Source organism: Anas platyrhynchos, chromosome W (assembly GCF_047663525.1).
Source record: "Anas platyrhynchos isolate ZD024472 breed Pekin duck chromosome W, IASCAAS_PekinDuck_T2T, whole genome shotgun sequence".
Classification (NCBI taxonomy): domain Eukaryota; kingdom Metazoa; phylum Chordata; class Aves; order Anseriformes; family Anatidae; genus Anas; species Anas platyrhynchos.
In genome coordinates this window covers 12,872,501-12,885,997 of record NC_092620.1, presented here as the reverse complement: position 1 = coordinate 12,885,997, position 13,497 = coordinate 12,872,501, and the positions used below count along the sequence as shown (strand labels likewise).

The 13,497-nt window shown below is 51.4% G+C and overlaps 1 protein-coding gene across 1 annotated transcript in view; it reads left to right on the top strand.

Moving 5' to 3' along the window:
* LOC140000586 (uncharacterized) overlaps window positions 1–13,497 on the top strand; it is a 554,376-nt gene that overhangs the window by 46,564 nt on the left and 494,315 nt on the right. The gene's annotated exons all lie outside the window — the stretch shown is intronic.

The following is a 13,497-nucleotide window of genomic DNA, read 5'->3' as shown; positions in this document are numbered from 1 at the left end:
GCAGTCTACAACTTCCTCGTAAGGGGGTGTCGAGAGGCAGGAGACCTTTTCTCCATTAACACCAGCGACAGGACCCGCGGGAACGGAGTTAAGCTGAGGCAGGGGAAGTTTAGGCTGGACATCAGGAAGGGGTTCTTCACAGAGAGAGTGGTTGCACACTGGAACAGGCTCCCCAGGGAAGTGGTCACTGCACCGAGCCTGACTGAATTTAAGAAGAGATTGGACTGTGCACTTAGTCACATGGTCTGAACTTGGGTAGACCTGTGCGGTGTCAAGAGTTGGACTTGATGATCCTTAAGGGTCCCTTCCAACTCCGGATATTCTATGATTCTATGATTCTATGATTCTATGAACCCAGTTGCTGCTTTGAGTTTCAGTGAGTTCAAGCTCACCCATCTCTCAGCAGTCTTTTAATGGTTTCCTTAGTAAGACCCTCATCATTTATCATTGAATTACTATGATATGGATTAATATTAACACAATTATTTGAAATTTCCTATTAATCACTGAAAAATATATCATGTACAGTCATCCTTTTGGGAAGGTAAACATCACTGGAGGCAAAAAAATAAGGAACTTGAACTTTTTTTGTTTCTTTGTTTTTTTTTTTTTTTTTTTAAATTGCAGCATGATTTCCTGTTGTTTGTTTCGAAATAGGAAAAGCCCTGTTCTTCCCACCTAAGCAGGGCTTCAAAGGAGAAACCCTAGACCAATACCTATAGGAGAATGATGCTCTCAACTGAAACACAACAAAATTCAGCTTTTAAAATGAAGAAAGATTTTTATTAGATGCTCTTTGAAATCTTCCCCTAGAATAATGATATAATAAACTAGAATAATGAAAGCTCTCCAATTAGCTGAACAAGTCTTGAAGACTTGAAGAAAACGGTGGGAGAGATATGGCTGCTTAGGAGTTTCTGTGTTTTAATGAATCCATGGAGTATTTTGATGCTGAGTCAATGAAACTTGGGTACTGAGCGGAGAATGATGCAACTGTGCGAAAAAGCAAATGCAAAAGGAAAAGCTGAAGTGACTTGGAGTATTAATGGGCTCCACTGAGGGCTGCTACTAACAAAGCTTCCCCAGGGACATGTTAGGGCAGATAATGGGAGGCCATAATTACAGACAGGCAAAGCACTGTGCTGAGAAAAGTCTTGGTTGGTTTTGGTGAAGCAAAAGGGCCAAGGCCTGACCCCAGCCACTGCGAGGAGAGATCCTGCATCCCCCTGTCTGCCTCACGACTTTTCTTGGGGGTTTGAGGAATGCGGTGGGCAGTGTGATGCCATGAGAAGAACACTGGTATGACACCACCCTGCCTCTGCACAGGGTTGCAAGAAAGCAAAGAGGCTGTACTGCAATGACTATATGTTGTCTTCTCATAAGCTCTAGCCAAAGGGACAGGGCTGTTGGGTCCTTCCATTCTTGCCAGCACTCTCTGCCTTCTCCTCTGCATGATTTCAAATGCTGTCCCACACCTTTTCCTACTTCCTGGAAGTCTGCAGACAGCCATCTCTGTTCACCACCTTGCTCTCATCCCAGCATTTCCATCATTTCACAGATGTCTCATTAACCCTCAGAAGCTGTTCCTTGAAAAAAGAATCTAGGGTCTGATCATAAATACTCAGCAGGATCTTCCAAGCCATGGCCCTGCTGCTGGCCTTGCAGCTTCTTGGCTAGACACAGCCAAGCCTTGTGCCTGCTGCTGTGCAGTCATGGGCTCAAGCAGAAGGGACAGGACAACCCATATGGGGGCATTCTTTCTGTCGGGGTCCTCCTGGTTATGGAGGCAGAGGGGATCCCACAGTCAGCATGCCAAGCAGGTGGCTTCTGCTGGCCTAGCAGGGCCACTGGCTGATGTCAGCCCAGAAGTATATATCCCAGGGAGAACTCAAGGGTGACCTGCCAGCTACAGACATAAGTGACCTCACAGTCCCTTTCCGTGACACGTTCCTGCTGCTGCCCTATCAAGTGCAGAGACAGAAGTGACCTCACATTCCCTGCCACAGTCACATTCCTCCTGCTGGGGCAGGAGATGCTGAGGCAGAGCTGAGCTCATCAGAGCATTCCCACCCATCTCCTCCTTGTGGCCCACAAGCTGATCAGATCCATGGCCCCTCACATCCATCTTTGAATGTCATTTGACTTCAGAGAAGTCTCACAATTCATGCCTCATGAGGAGCCCCCAGATGGGGCCAGCCACGGCTCAGGAGATGGAGGTCCGTGAGGCTGCAGGAGCCCTGCTCTCTTGCCTGGGACATCCCCAGCACACAGTGCCTGTGCCCCGCAGGGCCAGTCCCGCTCCCCAGGCCAGCACAAGAGGCCTGGCCCAGCCACAGAGCAGCTCCAGAGACCTCTCCACAATGCCTTTTGCCATCAGACCCAGCAACTGCAGGAAATGCCCAGACCAGTCAAGCCCAGTTATTATTTTTTGCTGGGCCATGTGCTACCGAGAAGTCAGATCCCAATCCAGCCCTTTGTCCTTCAGTGATCACTATGGGACTCTGATCCATCTTGAAGCCCAGAAAAACAAGAGGGTTGTCCAGGGAGAATCCCCTTGGGTGTATTTCTGACACCAGCTTTAGAAGAGGCGTACTGAGATGTGGTGGAGATGCCACTGTAGGTATATCAGGAAAGTCACAAAGGTGCATGAGACCTCGTGGATAACTGTCGTGGTTTAACCCGGCCGGCAGTTAAACACCACGCAGCCATTCGCTCACCCTCCCCCCTCCCTCTCTGGGACGGGGGAGAGAAATGGAGAGTGAAGCCCGTGAGTTGAGATAAAGACAGTTTAATAAGACAGGAAAATAATAATAACAAAACAATAATAACAATAATAACAATAATAATACAATGGTGATAATAGGGAAATAATAATAATATGTACAAACAAGTGATGCACAATGCAATTGCTCACCACTCGCTGACCGATGCCCAGCCTAACCCCGAGCAGTCCGGCCCCCTCCCCCGGCTAGCCACCCCTATATATTGTTTAGCATGACGTCAGATGGTATGGAATACCCCTTTGGCTAGTTTGGGTCACCTGTCCTGGGTCTGTCCCCTCCCAGCTCTTACTGCACCCCCAGCCTGCCCGTTGGCAGGACAGAGCAAAAGGCTGAGATGTCCTTGGCTTAGTATAAGCACTGCTCTGCAACAATTAAAGCATCGGGGTGTTATCAGCACTCTTCTCATCCTAAGCCAAAACACAGCATTCCACCAGCTACTAGGAAGAAAATTAATTCTGTTCTAACTGAAACCAGGACATCTATCCACCCCTTATTCCATACCATTTATGTCATGCTCAGGTACACTCTTTTCCATACATTCTAATTAGTCACCTATAGTAGTCATGGTAGTGATAACATACAGTATAATATACTAATTAACATGGTACAATTCAGTTCATGGGCTATTCTCACCCAGTATTAAATCTCCTTGAGATACACACCAGACCTCTCCGTTCTTTTGCATCACCCACCAAGTGTATCCAGGTCCCTGAGCGAAAACAATTCCACGAATAGGTTTGCCTTTTCCTGAGGCAGGAGTAGCCCAGACTGTTTTACCCAGCATATTTTTTACATGCACTACAGGAACTTTATCCCCATCTACAGTACGTAACAGGTTTGATTAGGCAGGTCCAGCTCGGTTGGTAGATCCCCTAGTATTGACTTACCAGGTGGCCTTTGCCAAATGCGTATCCCAGTTTTTGAACGTCCCAGCGCCCATTGCTTTCAAGGTAGTCTTTAACAGGCCATTGTATCGTTCAACTTTCCCGGAGGCTGGTGCATGATAGGGGATGTGATACACCCATTCAATACCATGTTCTTTGGCCCAAGTGTCTATAAGGTTGTTTCGGAAGTGAGTCCCATTGTCTGATTCTATTCTTTCTGGGGTGCCATGTCGCCATAGGACTTGCTTTTCAAGGCCCAGGATGGTGTTCCGGGCGGTGGCATGAGGCACAGGATATGTTTCCAGCCATCCGGTGGTTGCTTCCACCATTGTAAGTACGTGGCGCTTGCCATTGCGAGTTTGAGGGAGTGTGATGTAATCAATCTGCCAGGCCTCTCCATATTTATATTTCAGCCATCGTCCTCCATACCAAAGAGGCTTTGACCGTTTGGCTCGCTTGATTGCAGCACATGTTTCACAGTCATGAATAACCTGTGCTATAGCGTCCATGGTCAGGTCCACCCCTCGATCACGAGCCCATCTGTATGTTGCATCTCTACCTTGATGGCCTGAGGTGTCATGGGCCCATCGGGCTACAAATAATTCACCTTTATGCTGCCAATCCAGGTCCACCTGAGCTACTTCAATCTTAGCAGCCTGATCCACCTGCTGGTTGTTTTGATGTTCTTCAGTAGCCCGATTCTTGGGCACATGAGCATCTACGTGGCGTACTTTCACAGCCAGGTTCTCTACCCGAGCAGCAATATCTTGCCACAATGCAGCAGCCCAGATGGGTTTGCCCCTGCGCTGCCAGTTGTTTTGCTTCCATTGCTGTAACCATCCCCACAGGGCATTTGCTACCATCCATGAATCGGTGTAGAGATAGAGAACTGGCCATTTTTTTCGTTCAGCAATGTCTAAAGCCAGCTGAATGGCTTTCACTTCTGCAAACTGACTCGATTCACCTTCTCCCTCAGCAGCTTCTGCAACTCGTCGCGTAGGACTCCATACAGCAGCCTTCCATCTCCGATGCTTTCCCACAATACGACAGGACCCATCAGTGAACAGGGCATATTTCTTTTCATTCTCTGGTAACTGGTTGTACAGTGGGGCTTCTTCAGCACGACCCACCTCCTCCTCTGATGATATCCCAAAGTATTTGCCTTCTGGCCAGTCCATGATCACTTCCAATATTCCTGGGCGACTGGGGTTTCCTATTCGAGCCCGCTGAGTAATCAGTGCCACCCACTTGCTCCATGTAGCATCAGTTGCATGATGCGTAGAAGAGACCCTACCCTTGAACATCCAGCCTAGTACCGGCAATCGGGGTGCTAGGAGGAGCTGCGCTTCAGTACCGACCACCTCCGAAGCAGATCGAATTCCTTCATATGCTGCCAATATCTCCTTTTCAGTTGGAGTATAGCGGGCCTCAGATCCTCTGTATCCCCGACTCCAAAACCCCAGGGGCCGACCTCGAGTTTCCCCAGGTTCTTTCTGCCAGAGGCTCCAGGTGGGGCCGTTCTCCCCGGCTGCAGTGTAGAGCACATTCTTTACATCTGGTCCTGTTCGAACTGGCCCAAGGGCTACTGCATGGACTATTTCCTGCTTGATTTGTTCAAAGGCTTGTCGTTGTTCAGGGCCCCATTCAAACTCATTCTTCTTATGGGTTACTTGGTAGAGTGGGTTTACAATCAGACTGTAATTTGGGATGTGCATTCTCCAAAACCCCACAACACCTAGGAAAGTCTGTGTTTCTTTTTTGTTAGTTGGTGGAGACATAGCTGTTATTTTGTTGATCACATCCATTGGGATTTGACGACGTCCATCTTGCCATTTTATTCCTAAAAACTGGATCTCTCGTGCAGGTCCTTTGGCTTTATTTTGTTTTATGGCAAAACCGGCTTTCAGAAGGATTTGGACTATTTTCTTCCCTTTCTCGAAAACTTCCTCTGCTGTGTCACCCCACACAATAATGTCATCAACGTACTGCAGGTGTTCAGGAGCTTCCCCCTGCTCCAGCACAGACTGGACCAGTCCATGGCAAATGGTAGGGCTGTGTTTCCACCCCTGGGGCAGCCGATTCCAAGTATATTGGACTCCCCTCCAAGTGAAAGCAAACTGTGGCCTGCACTCTGCTGCTAGAGGGATGGAGAAAAATGCATTAGCGATATCAATTGTGGCGTACCACTTGGCTGCCTTCGATTCAAGTTCATACTGAAGTTCCAGCATGTCTGGCACTGCAGCACTCAGTGGTGGCGTCACTTCGTTCAGGCCGCGATAGTCCACTGTTAGTCTCCACTCTCCATTAGACTTTCGCACTGGCCATATGGGACTATTGAAAGGTGAATGGGTCTTGCTGATCACTCCTTGGCTCTCCAATTGACGAATTAGCTTATGGATGGGGATCAGGGAGTCTCGGTTAGTGCGATATTGCCGCCGGTGCACAGTTGTGGTAGCGATTGGCACTTGCTGTTCTTCGACCCTCAGCAACCCCACAACAGAGGGGTCCTCTGAGAGACCAGGCAAGGTAGATAATTGTTTAATGCCCTCTGTCTCTAAGGCAGCTATACCAAAAGCCCACCGGAACCCTTTTGGGTCCTTGCAATATCCTCTTCTAAGATAGTCTATGCCAAGGATACATGGAGCATCCGGGCCAGTCACAATGCGGTGCTTTTCCCACTCATTCCCAGTCAGACTCACTTCAGCCTCCAATACAGTCAACTGCTGAGATCCCCCTGTCACTCCACAAATATAGATGGGCTCTGGTCCTTTATAGCTCGATGGCATTATAGTACATTGTGCACCGGTGTCTACTAAAGCCTTATACTTCTGTGCGTGTGATGTGCCAGGCCATCGAATCCACACAGTCCAATAAACTCGATTGTCCCTTTCCTCCCCCTGGCTGGAGGCAGGGCCCCCCTAATCCTGGTCAGAATCTTCCTCGGTTCTGTGTTTGAAGGACTGTCTGCTGGAAGTTGGAGCAGCAAACTTTTCAGAGAATCCCTTTTTCCCGATTGTTTTCTTTTGCAACTCACGTACCCGTGCCTCTAGGGTCACGGTAGATTTTCCATCCCATTTTCTCATGTCCTCTCCATGGTCTCGTAAGTAAAACCACAGGGTGGCACGGGGTGAGTACCCACCGTATCTTCTTCCTTGTGTGGGTGAATGCCTACCCCTGACAGCTGAGACCCTGCTTTGTACAGGTGCGGAGGAGAATAATCTCTCTTCAAGTTGGTGAAACTTTTCAGAAAGTTTCTCCCAAGTGTTCTCTTTCGGTCGTTGGACACTGGTTGGTTCAGGTTGGGGGGAAGATAGATTCTCTTTAAGTTGGTGGACCTCTTCAGAAAGTTTCTCCACAGCTGAGACGCAGGCCTGTAAGGAAGAGGAGAGACTTTCTTCGTACTGCCGGAGTTGTTTAGCCACTTCATCCACTGTGGGTTCCTCATCCTCTTTCCAGGCCATTATTGCCAAAGAGCTGGCATATGATGATGGTGCACTCCGTACAAACTTCCGCCACATGGGTCGTGTACACCTGACTTCATCTGGGTCTTTGGATGTTTGTCTGAGGTCTGGATCCTCATAAATCACTTCCCGTACGGCTAATTCCCTCAGGTACTGGATTCCCTTCTCCATAGTGGTCCACTTGCCTGGTAGACATAAAAGTTCTTCCTTGAAGGGATACCTTTCCCTCACAGCTGAGAGGAGACGCCTCCAGAGGCTGGTGGATTGTGCTCCATCTGCAATTGCTTTGTCAATGCCTGCGTCTCGAGCAAGGGATCCCAACCGTCTGGCTTCCCTGCCGTCTAATTCCACACAATTGGCTCCAGAGTCCCAGCACCGGAGCAGCCAGGTGACAAGCTGCTCACCTATACAGCGACCAAAATCTTTTCGCACATCTCGTAGCTCGCGCTCGTTTAGGCTTCGGGTAGTTACTGTTGCTTTTTCGGCATCCTCATCTTCCTCCTCCTGAATCCTTGATGGCCCAGCGTCATCGTCATCTTCGTCATCTCTATACCTAGATTTGGCAGAAGCCTTACCTGGATTGGCAGAAGACTCTCTGCGTTCTAAACGACCTGAACCTCTATACCATTTTTTCACCTTCTCTACAGGGGCAGCTTGCACTGCTACTGCTCGCTTCTCTGACTTTGTTACAGGGTCTGCCACAGAGGTTGGAATACCCTCTGCAGGGTCAACTTGCACTGCTACAGCTCATTTCTCTGACCCCGTTACAGGGGTTGGAATACCCTCTGCAGGGTCAACTTGCACTGCTACAGCTCGTTTCTCTGACACGGCCACAGGAGCTGGAGCGGCTGCTGGAGCTGGAGCAGTTGCAGGAACCGGAGCTGGAGCGGCTGCAGGAGCTGGAGCTGGAGCAGTTGCAGGAGCTGGGACTGGAGTAGCGGCAGGAGCTGGAGCTGGAGCGGCTTCAGGAGCTGGAACTGGAGCGGCTGCAGGAGCTGGGACTGGAGCGGCTGCAGGAACCGGAGCTGGAGCGGCTGCAGGAGCTGGGACTGGAGTAGCGGCAGGAGCTGGGACTGGAGTGGCTGCAGGAGCTGGAACTGGAGCGGCTGCAGGAGCTGGGACTGGAGCGGCTGCAGGAGCTGGGACTGGAGCAGCTGCAGGAGCTGGAGCTGGAGCGGCTGCAGGAGCTGGGACTGGAGCGGCTGCAGGAGCTGGGACTGGAGCGGCTGCAGGAACCGGAGCTGGAGCGGCTGCAGGAGCTGGGACTGGAGCGGCTGCAGGAGCTGGGACTGGAGCGGCTGCAGGAGCTGGAGCTGGAGCGGCTGCAGGAGCTGGGACTGGAGCGGCTGCAGGAGCTGGGACTGAAGTGGCTGCAGGAGCAGGAGCTGGAGCGGCTGCAGGAACCGGAGCTGGAGCGGCTGCAGGAGCTGGGACTGGAGCGGCTGCAGGAGCTGGAGCTGGAGCGGCTGCAGGAGCTGGAGCTGGAGCGGCTGCAGAAGCTGGGACTGGAGCGGCTGCAGGAGCTGGGACTGGAGCGGCTGCAGGAACCGGAGCTGGAGCGACTGCAGGAACTGGAGCTGGAGCGGCTGCAGAGTCCACCGTAGGGGTCACAGTGGCCGTTGGATCTGTCACAGGGCTTGGAGTGGCCGCAGGCTCTGTCACTAAGTTGATAGCAGTATCCATGGCAGCTCGATAGGCATGAGCCAGGCCCCAGCACGTTACAATGATTTGTGTTACTTTGGAACTGCCAGAATCATGACACCTTTTTTTCAAGCATTCTGCCAGTTTTTGAGGATTTTGCAGTTGTTCAGGGGTGAATTTCCAAAACACTGGGGGTGCCAATTGCTCTAGATGCCTGCCCATATCCACCCATACTCCCTGCCACCCACAACTATACTGCCTCCGGGCAGATCTCCGGATGAGCTTCCTAAGTAGTTGTTTAACTTTAAGCAGAATCTGAAGTGCATTCAGGAGGCAGAACAACAAGACTATGGTGGTCTGAGTATCCCAAGAATATTCAATACCTTGGAGAGCTATTGTGACAAGCTCAGGGGATAAGAGGGTGGTGAAGGAGGAAGGCAGAGTGATCCAGGAGGATACAGGGGTGGTGAAGGAGAAAGGGAGAGTGAACGAGTAAGAAAAAATATCTTCCCCTTTCCCCTCCACAGATTGACTCTCTAATGGAGAAAAACAATAGGTATAATTGCTACTAGTTCCCAAGATACTGTTTCCAAAGTACAGAGTCCACGATGTTACTGAGTATAAATACCAAGTTAGAGTCATGACCAGATATCTTATCATCTCATAAGCCATTTCTATAACACACAGTACCATAATGATCTGAAACCAGGGCCCGGAGAGGATAAACAACATGACAGAGAGCAAATATGGAAAATAATGTACTATAATACTCAATTTGGAAAACAGGCGCAGCAGAGTTGAGATTAAAGCAATCAGCATCATGACAAGTGACTATTAAGCAGGTCTAATCCTTACACCAATTTTAGTTTAACACACTCTGACGAGATCTGCCGTTATCTCAACCTTTCGGGCCCCACGTTGGGCGCCAAAATGACTGTCGTGGTTTAACCCGGCCAGCAGCTAAACACCACGCAGCCATTCGCTCACTCTCCCCCCTCCCTCTCTGGGACGGGGGAGAGAAATGGAAAGTGAAGCCCGTGAGTTGAGATAAAGACAGTTTAACAAGACAGGAAAATAATAATAACAAAAATAATAATAACAATAATAATAATAATAATACAATGGTGATAATAGGAAAGTAATAATAATATGTACAAACAAGTGATGCACAATGCAATTGCTCACCACTCGCTGACCGATGCCCAGCCTAACCCCGAGCAGTCCGCCCCCCCCCCCAGCTAGCCACCCCTATATATTGTTTAGCATGACGTCAGATGGTATGGAATACCCCTTTGGCTAGTTTGGGTCACCTGTCCTGGGTCTGTCCCCTCCCAGCTCTTACTGCACCCCCAGCCTGCCCGTTGAGATGTCCTTGGCTTAGTATAAGCACTGCTCTGCAACAATTAAAGCATCGGGGTGTTATCAGCACTCTTCTCATCCTAAGCCAAAACACAGCATTCCACCAGCTACTAGGAAGAAAATTAATTCTAACTGAAACTAGGACACCCCCTTTTCTATAGGATTTCTCCCCTTTTTATAGGATTTTCACCCTTTTTATAGGATTTCTCCACCTTTTTTATAGGATTTACCCCCTTTTCATAGGATTTTTTCCTTTTTCTGTAGGATTTCCCCCTTTTTTATGGGATTTTTTTCCCGTTTCTTTAGGACTTTCTCCCTCCCCATTTTTTTAGGATTTTTCCCCCCTTTTTATAGGATTTCTCCCCGTTTTGGGGTCTGACCTTCCATGCAGCCCGGGAAGCGCTGCTGTAGGGCCTGCTCCAGCTGCTGGGGGCTCATCCAGTTGGGTTCCCCCCTTTTTATAGGATTTGACCCCCTTTTTATAGGATTTTTCCCTTTTTTATAGGATTTTCCCCTTTTTATAGGATTTCCCTGTTTTTTTATAGGATTTACCCCCTTTTTTGTAGGATTTCCCCCTTTTCTATATTTTCTATATTTTTTGGGGGGTTTTGGTTTGTATTCCCAGCACCGAATCCTTTTCTTTGCTCTGCTTTGCTCTTCCTACTCTGCTTTGCTTTTTTGCTCTTTTGATGTGTTTACACAGTCGGGAACGCTGGGTCACCTAATTCGGCCTCCCCACAGCCCGCCAACCATCCCTTCGCAGCTGGCAGGTGGGGGTGTGGGGGTTGGCCACCCAGCCAAGTCTATTCCAGGACCCCTGCTGACTGGGGAGCCGCCACCTGAGCTCAACTGCCGTTTGCCTGAGGAGGCGGGGGGGGGGAGGAGGGGGAGCTGAGGAGTGGGGGGGTGGGGGAGGTTTTGAAAGACGGTAAGGAATGACAGGATTCCTAAAGCTACAGCAGAAAACAGGCAACGGAACTAACTAATAATAAACATAAAGAGAACAGCTTTTTTTTTCCAAAGCAGCTAAAGCAAAGCGGCCAGGCAGTCAGCCGCACTGAGTGGCACAGGTGGCGAGCCTCTCGCGGCCGAGCAAGAACCTCTGACATCAGAGCGAGCGGCGGCGCGAAGCAGCCGGGGTCCGCTCTCTCCCCCCGCCCCCTCCCTCCTCGTGGAGCCACCAGGTCTACTTCTCCCTCCTCCCCACTCCCCCCCTGCCCCCTCCCGCCTCGTGGAGCCATCAGGTCTACCCCGCCGTCACGGCCATTGGTCTAGCCATCACGGCCACTGCTAGAGGGCGGCCCGGCTGCCTCGTCTACACGGCCACACGGACGCACGCGTGCACAGGCGCGCGTTCCCGCACGCTTCCCTCCGGCGGTCCGCCAGGTCTATCCACACAATTCTCGCGTGCAGGGGAATGGGTGGGAGGTGCCATTTATTCGAATCGTTCATGCTTTTAAAAAGAAAAAAACAAACAAAAAAAAAAAAACAGCAGCAGCACCAGCAACAAGAAAGCACGGGTCCCGCTTGTCGGCGGGGAGACGAGAGGTTGTACAAAGCGTGCGGAGAAAGCGTTCGCTCTCAGACTCTGGCCGCCTCGTCTACCCGCCGCCAGAGCCACTGAGCCCGCGGGAGACCGGCCGCCAGTTCCTCCCCTTTGCTTTGCTTTTGCTGGTCCTGCTTTGCTTTACTTTTCGTGGAAGCGCTGAGTTTTGCTTTGCGTCGCGTTCGCGGCACTCGTTTGCTTTTCCTTCGTCTGCTCTGCCTCGCTCCGCTTTGCCGTTCCTCCTCCACTTCGCTTTGCTTTTCCTGGCGCCGCTTGTGTACTGGGTCTGGCTGGAATGTTAACTTTCCTTGCAGCAGCCCATACAGTGCCGTACTCTGTACTTGTAGCTGGAACAGCAGTGTTATCACACCAGTGTTGTGTCTACTGCTGAGCAGCAGTGGCACAGCATTGGGCCTTTCTCTAACCCTCCTAGGGGGTGGGCAAAAGGTGAGGAGAGAAACATCACTAGGGCAGCTGACCTAAACCAACCAAAGGGATATTCCATACCATGTGATGTCACACTCAGCAATAAAAGGTGGAAACAGTAACAAGAGGGGAGGGGTGGGCTCTCGTTGAGAAGACGTCGGTCCTCTCGAACACTGGATGCGTGCGTTGAGGCCTTGCTTCAAGGACGTGGTCAATCATCGCTCATTTGTGGGAAGTAGAGAGTAATTTCTTTCCTCTGCACTTCCATATAGCTTTCATTTATTTTGTTTGTTTGTTTTCCTCCCTTCTTTTTATTTTCCCTTTTTCCCCTCCCTTTTCCCCTTTCCCTTTTTATTTCCCCTTAGTTAAATTGTTTAGTTCATGGTAGTCTTTATTTAATTATTATAATTATTTCCCTTTAATTAACTTATCCTTATCTCAACCCATGAGTTGTTCTTTGCTTTACTCCTTCCCCTCCTCATCTAAAGGAGGGGGAGTGAGAGAGCAGTTGTGGGGTTTAGCTGCCCAGCAAGGTAAAACCACCACAGCTTGGCCTGGCTTTTGCTGGCAGTGCGCCGCCTTTTCGTTGCGCGCCTTCTCTTCACCTTGTTTTGCGCGGATCGATGACTGCAGTGACACACGCCCAGCCACGCAGAGTCGCACGGGTGGCTCGCAGGTGAGCCAGAGCCCCCGACGGCAGAGCGAGCGGCAGCCCGATGCAGCCAGGGGCCGCGGCCGCGCTCTCGGCTTGTCGAGCGGCACCGGCTCCTCTCCCCCCCCCCCCCCCCGCCCGCCGCACCGCAGCCCCGCCGAGCAGTTGGGCGGGGGGGGCGGCGGGAGGGGCAATCCTCCTAGCTCGTCGCCGGCCGCTCTGCTCGGCGGGAAGCCGGCGCCACACGTAGGCGAGAGGGGTACGCATTATTCCGGGCACGGAGCTTCAAGCCGGCTGGTCGTCAGGCTCCCGCCGAGCCCGTGTCCCGGCCGGCGGGCAGCTAGATCGCGCGGGAGGGAGGGAGCAGAGCGACAAGCTCGCGCCCGCCTCCAGCGTTTTTTTCCCGGGGCGGGCCCCGTCCGGGGCGCAAAGGTGGGCAGGCGGGCGCTGCCTCGCCTCCTGCGACGGTCGGCTCCGCGGCTGGGGCGGATCAGGGTCGGAGTCGGCTTCGGGGTCGCGCTTCGGCTCGGGCTCGCGGGCGAGCGAGGGCAGCGGCTGTCCGCCGCCCGCGGCCCCGTCCGTCTACACGGCGCTTCCCCGCCTCGCGGCGATCTTGAGCTCTGCCCCGCTTCTCGGCCGGCTGCTGGGGAAGACCGGCGTGGGAACGGGGAGAAGGGGGGAAGGGAGGGAACGAAAAGAGGTGTATTTGTGAATGAATGAATGAATGAATGAATGAATGAATGAA